This window comes from Sinocyclocheilus grahami, unplaced genomic scaffold, assembly GCF_001515645.1.
Source record: "Sinocyclocheilus grahami isolate Dianchi unplaced genomic scaffold, SAMN03320097.WGS_v1.1 scaffold2053.1, whole genome shotgun sequence".
Lineage (NCBI taxonomy): Eukaryota > Metazoa > Chordata > Actinopteri > Cypriniformes > Cyprinidae > Sinocyclocheilus > Sinocyclocheilus grahami.
The window spans coordinates 25,509-30,566 of NW_015507232.1; the positions used below are offsets into that span (position 1 = coordinate 25,509).

General features: G+C 38.8%; 1 protein-coding gene across 1 annotated transcript in view; it reads left to right on the top strand.

Moving 5' to 3' along the window:
• The first annotated feature begins 1,024 nt into the window (after positions 1-1,024).
• Positions 1,025-5,058, top strand: part of LOC107573869 (uncharacterized) — a 69,892-nt gene continuing 65,858 nt past the window's right edge. The window contains exon 1 of the mRNA XM_016260327.1: positions 1,025-1,106. The gene's annotated coding sequence lies outside the window, so the exon portion shown is untranslated. The remainder of the gene's footprint in view (positions 1,107-5,058) is intronic.

The following is a 5,058-nucleotide window of genomic DNA, read 5'->3' on the forward strand; positions in this document are numbered from 1 at the left end:
ATGGCTCATCTGTTTGTCTCCTGTTCTGTGTTGTGTTCATCTCTGTGTTTGTCTGAATGTGTTTCTTCAGCACGTTATTTAGAAGTATGCTGTAAAGCTGTGTGTTGTGATCAGATCCGTCCCAAGCATGGCTGCAATGTGCTCATTGTCAAACTCCCAAATCAGTTCGTTTCTCATCCTTCAAAAAATGCCATTGTTTTATCTGAAAAAGTTATAATGTTAAAAATAAAGTTATTACAAAATATTTTAGTTTGTATGTTTTTTTTCATTGGATCAGATAACGATTTAAGCTGTCATGTTATTTCGTGCCCCTCAGATGTTACAATGTGTCCCACCTATGGGGCATGTTGTCACGTTTCACTTCCATTATTTAGTGTAAATAAAGAAAACGATACACTCTGAACCCCAGGTGGATTTACACAAACTGAGAAAGCCCCGCTCTGCCCTACACCTGTTGTTGTGTTAATGTTATTATTAATGTTATAATACCAAAGACCATATAAAAGATGAAAACATACAGATCCATCTTGGAAAAAAACTAAAGCAAAGTGCCCATTTAAATGCAATAGTAGCAGAAGAGAGATGATGGGATGCAGACAAACGGTAGAAAATATTACAATATTCAAATCAATCAACAAAATAAATCAACCCTTCTGGGGTGTTAGGACATATGCATGCACAATTAAATACACCCACTGTTATGAATGAAATAAGCACAGATGCATTTGAGATATGTAACTGTAAAGAAATGTATATTAATAGCAAAAGCTTTAATTTAGAAAGAATTGAACTGAAAGAAATCATAACTAAATTGAAAGGAAGTGGACAGGAATGAATAGTATTTTTCATGAGACTGCATCAGTAGAATGTAATTGAGCAAGCGTTGTGTGACACACTCCAGTGCAGTAGGTGGCGCTGAACACATTTAACCACAGGCTGAAAGCAGACAGGTGGGCGGGGCTTATATGTTGTTGACACCTGAGGTATCTTGCGCATGCGCAGTCTGCATCACGAGGATACACCTTTGTGTCGAAACCGAAAGTAGCGTCTCAATACTTACCTTCACGTTTCGAAGACTTAAACACTGCCATAAAAATCACATTAGGGTAAGTTCAGGTATAAGCTTTTGATTTGATGCCATATTATTGTACAATGTTTTTGTTTCGCGTTGCTTTCATCCTGAACTCGAGCTGTAACCCGCTGGAGTGAGTTGTGACGCATGCAACATTGAATAATCGAATCCGACGATATCGAGCTCCAGGGATTCTTTTAGTCCAATCGGTGCAGACGCGATTCAATACGTGTGCAGGGCTCGCAAAATTTCAAAATCCCTGGTAGCCCTTTGAGCAGGTACTCCAGATTTTGGTAGCCCGAAAATTTATTTAACTAGCCCATTTTTTTTTTTTAAATATAGAAAATCAGATAGGAGTTTAAATGTTAATCAGAAATATTTTCAATACACAAATATCAACAAATATGATGGAAGGAATTGTATTTCACTATTTACAGGGTATCTGCAGAATTTTTAAAAATAAATTTAAGGCAATTTATGACCCATTTTAAGAGCTGCAGAAGTAAAATGAACAGTGTGAGTGTTGGACAATGTCTGTGGTAACATACAGTATTGAGCCATAAATTACATGATTTACAGTTCAGATACAGGGTTTCACAAAAACAAAAACCTTATACAACAGCATTTCAGCCTTTAGACCATTTTTATGAAAAGAGATAAATCAAGCATATAAATTATGTCTTAATTGTTTAGATTTTTAGAAGGCACATTAACTTGTTTCTCATTTACAACTCTGTGTTTGCTGCATAAAAACATGAGTTGATATTTGCGTTGATCTGACCATAAACAGCAAGAAAGGCTTGTTGGAAATGCAGATTCATTCTCTGCCACGAGGTGGCGCTTTAGGAGCGCTGAAATATTGCGGTTTCCCCGGTAACGGCTGCACATAAAGCAGCTCCGCGCTCATAAACGCTGCTTTATCAGGAATTATAGGTCAAATTAAATTAAAATGGCAACGACACGTTTCTGAGGACAGTCGTTTGCCTTCAGATACTTTCAAATAAAGACATCCGCGCCGCGTTTTGACGTGAAACATGCAGCCCTTATATTTATTCAATGACATCATTGCCTTTTGAAGTTTAATCCAGCCGTATCGTGACTCTTGTCTTTCCGTCCCCAACTGTAAGACCTCTTGAAATTATAATTAACACATTGCTTATACCTTTCAACGTATTTAAAACTTTGTATGGCCTTAAGTTTGATACAACTCACTTTAGGAGCTTTTAAGGACCCGCCGGGAGATCTGCATTTAAGGTAGCCTGTCGGGCAGAGTGCTGATATATTTTGGTAGCCCGACTGAAAAACACAATAGCCCCGGGACGTCGGGCTAGCGATTTTGCGAGCCCTGGTGTGTCCTTCTTCTATGTGAAATAATCATAAATACCAGTTTATGCTGTTTGATTGTGGCCTGGAAGGGTCGTAGTTGTAAGCTGTAGCCCCGGCTGGTCTGTTTAGATCTTGCGTGAGCACTGTGCAGTGGAAATGCGGCTAGTAATTTCTGAATTCTGACTGGCATATAACGAACAAATCAAACAAATGTTAAACGGGCAAAAGCGGGGCCCCCTACAAGGCGGGGCCCATGGGCTGCAGCCCACTCAAGCCCAATGGTAAGTCTGGCCATGAACTGAGGAATTAAATCATTATAATCAAGCATATAATTGATATTCTAAATTCTCGTCAAACTTCCGACTGAGGCTTTGATGGCGGTGTAAAGAACAGTAGTGGAAATCTCCATGAGGCATTGTCTGCTGTCGTAGCTCTTTGGCAGACAACACTTCAATCTCCATCACGTCCGTAGTTTCCTCAGATGCTGAAGCTGCCGACACATAGGAATGTTCTCCAGCTTTTTCCGGCCATTACGCACACAAGGGCTAAGTTTCGCTTTAAACAACTTTATTTTCTTTATTAAAAGCAGTCAGTTTATCAAGTAAAGAACTAGATCAAGCAACAAACTGCGCAAGGTTATTGCGATAGAAATCAGTGAAAGTCTTCTGTGTTTTATTATGGGAAAGTGCTCGTGTTAACTTCATGCTCACAAGCATATTCTCATCTCACAACATTATATGACACTGGAGTGATATTTTCTGGTCAAAATGATACTTCTCCAAAATATTATGCCACAAAATAGCCTAGATCATAAATCCCACAGTCTTTCCATGAAGGTGTGTGTGTGTGTATAAATATTAATTTAAGTGTTGTCCTATGCATAGGACACTGTTTTTACATACATAGTTTGTTTTGGGCTTAAAACATGAAATGTGCAGACAGTTTAGTATGAAACTGAATAGCTAACAAATGTCAAATGTTTAACTAACTTTACTAAACATTTGTCAAAAGCTTAAAAGTCAGTTATTCAGCATCAGTAAAACAGGTACAATTTTGACACATCAAGATGCCTGTTGTTTTGCATGCCTGTATCTGTATTATTAGGGGCCAAGCACCGAAGGTGCAATGGCACCTATTGTATCCGTTAGCGTCTGTTTTCTTCTTCTTCTTCTTCCGCCGAAAGTCTATGGCAGCCCATAGAACCGCTTGCGAGAAAGTTGTGAAATTTGGCACACTGATAGAGGACAGTGAAAAAAGTCACCACAGCAAATTTGGAGTCTCTAACTCTCTAGCACCACCACCAAAATTTAAATGTCTTTATGCTAATAACTTTTGAACCGTAAGGCACAGAAGGAAAATTATGTTTTTCCTCTGAATCGTTGGCTCATGCTGAGTCGAATGAACACCAACATTTAAAAATTGCAAGGTTTAGTTTTTTCCGATATTTTTAATTGTTCGTAAAACCTACTTTTTCGAACTCGTCCTAGACGGTTTGTCTGATTCTCACCAAAATTGGCTCAGATCATCTTCAGACCATGCTGGCAAAAAGTTTTGTCCAACCGTTCTCGAATAACGCACAAAGGAATTCTACAAAAAGCACATAAAAATGGATGTGAGGCCATATCTCCGCAACGGTTTGGCATATTGAGACCAAACTTGGTGTGTGTTATAACAAGCATGACCTGAGACTACCTGCAGTGTTTCGGCGCAGTGCCCCTAGTGGTCAGGAGATATAAAAACTGCATATTTTTGCTTATAACTTCTGAATGGTTTGGCTAAAAATAACAAAACTGGTCTCTTTAGATTCGATGGAGCATGCCGAGTCAGTTTTCCATGTCAGCCATTTTGGGCGTCAGCCATTTTGAATTTTGTCACGCTTAGACTTTGTTATTACGAAAATCGGTATGCATCTTCGGCACCATGCCCTGATGGCACTCAAAATGTTTGGCCGCAGCGCCACCTTGTGGTCAAATGTTATAAAGCAATTTATAAAAATGCTAATAACTTTTGCATACATTATAATGTAATGAGACTGATGTTGATAGATTCCTTACATCATGCTGAGAACATCGATACCAATTTTGCCATAATTGGCTGAACTTCCTGTCCGCCATTTTGATTCATGTTGAAAGCCTACTTTTTCGAACTCCTCCTAGACCGTTAGTCCAATTTTCACCAAATTTGACTCAGATCATCTTCAGACCAAGCTGGCAAAAAGTTATGGATTTTGTATATCGATATATAAAATGGTTTTCGTTTAGCGCATCAACGAATTTGCTGGAAAGATGCCAAAATGCATCTGAGGCTGTATCTCTGCAAAGCTTTGACGTATTTGCACCAATCTTTGTATGTGCCATTGTCACCTCACACTGACCACGCCACATCAATTTGGTAACCGCGCCACCTATTGGTCAAGAGTAATAAACCATTGATTTATTAATAATTATGAAATTTCCAAAAATGCTAATAACTTGCTATTGCAATGAAACTGGTCTCAAAATATTCCTTGGCTTATGCCGACAACAGACATACCAATTTTCCCTTAGCAAATCCGAACTGCCTGTCGGCCATTTTGATTTATGCTGTAAACCTACTTTTTCAAACTCCTCCTCAAGTCTTGGTCCGATTTTCACCAAAATCGAGTCAAATCATCTTCAGAC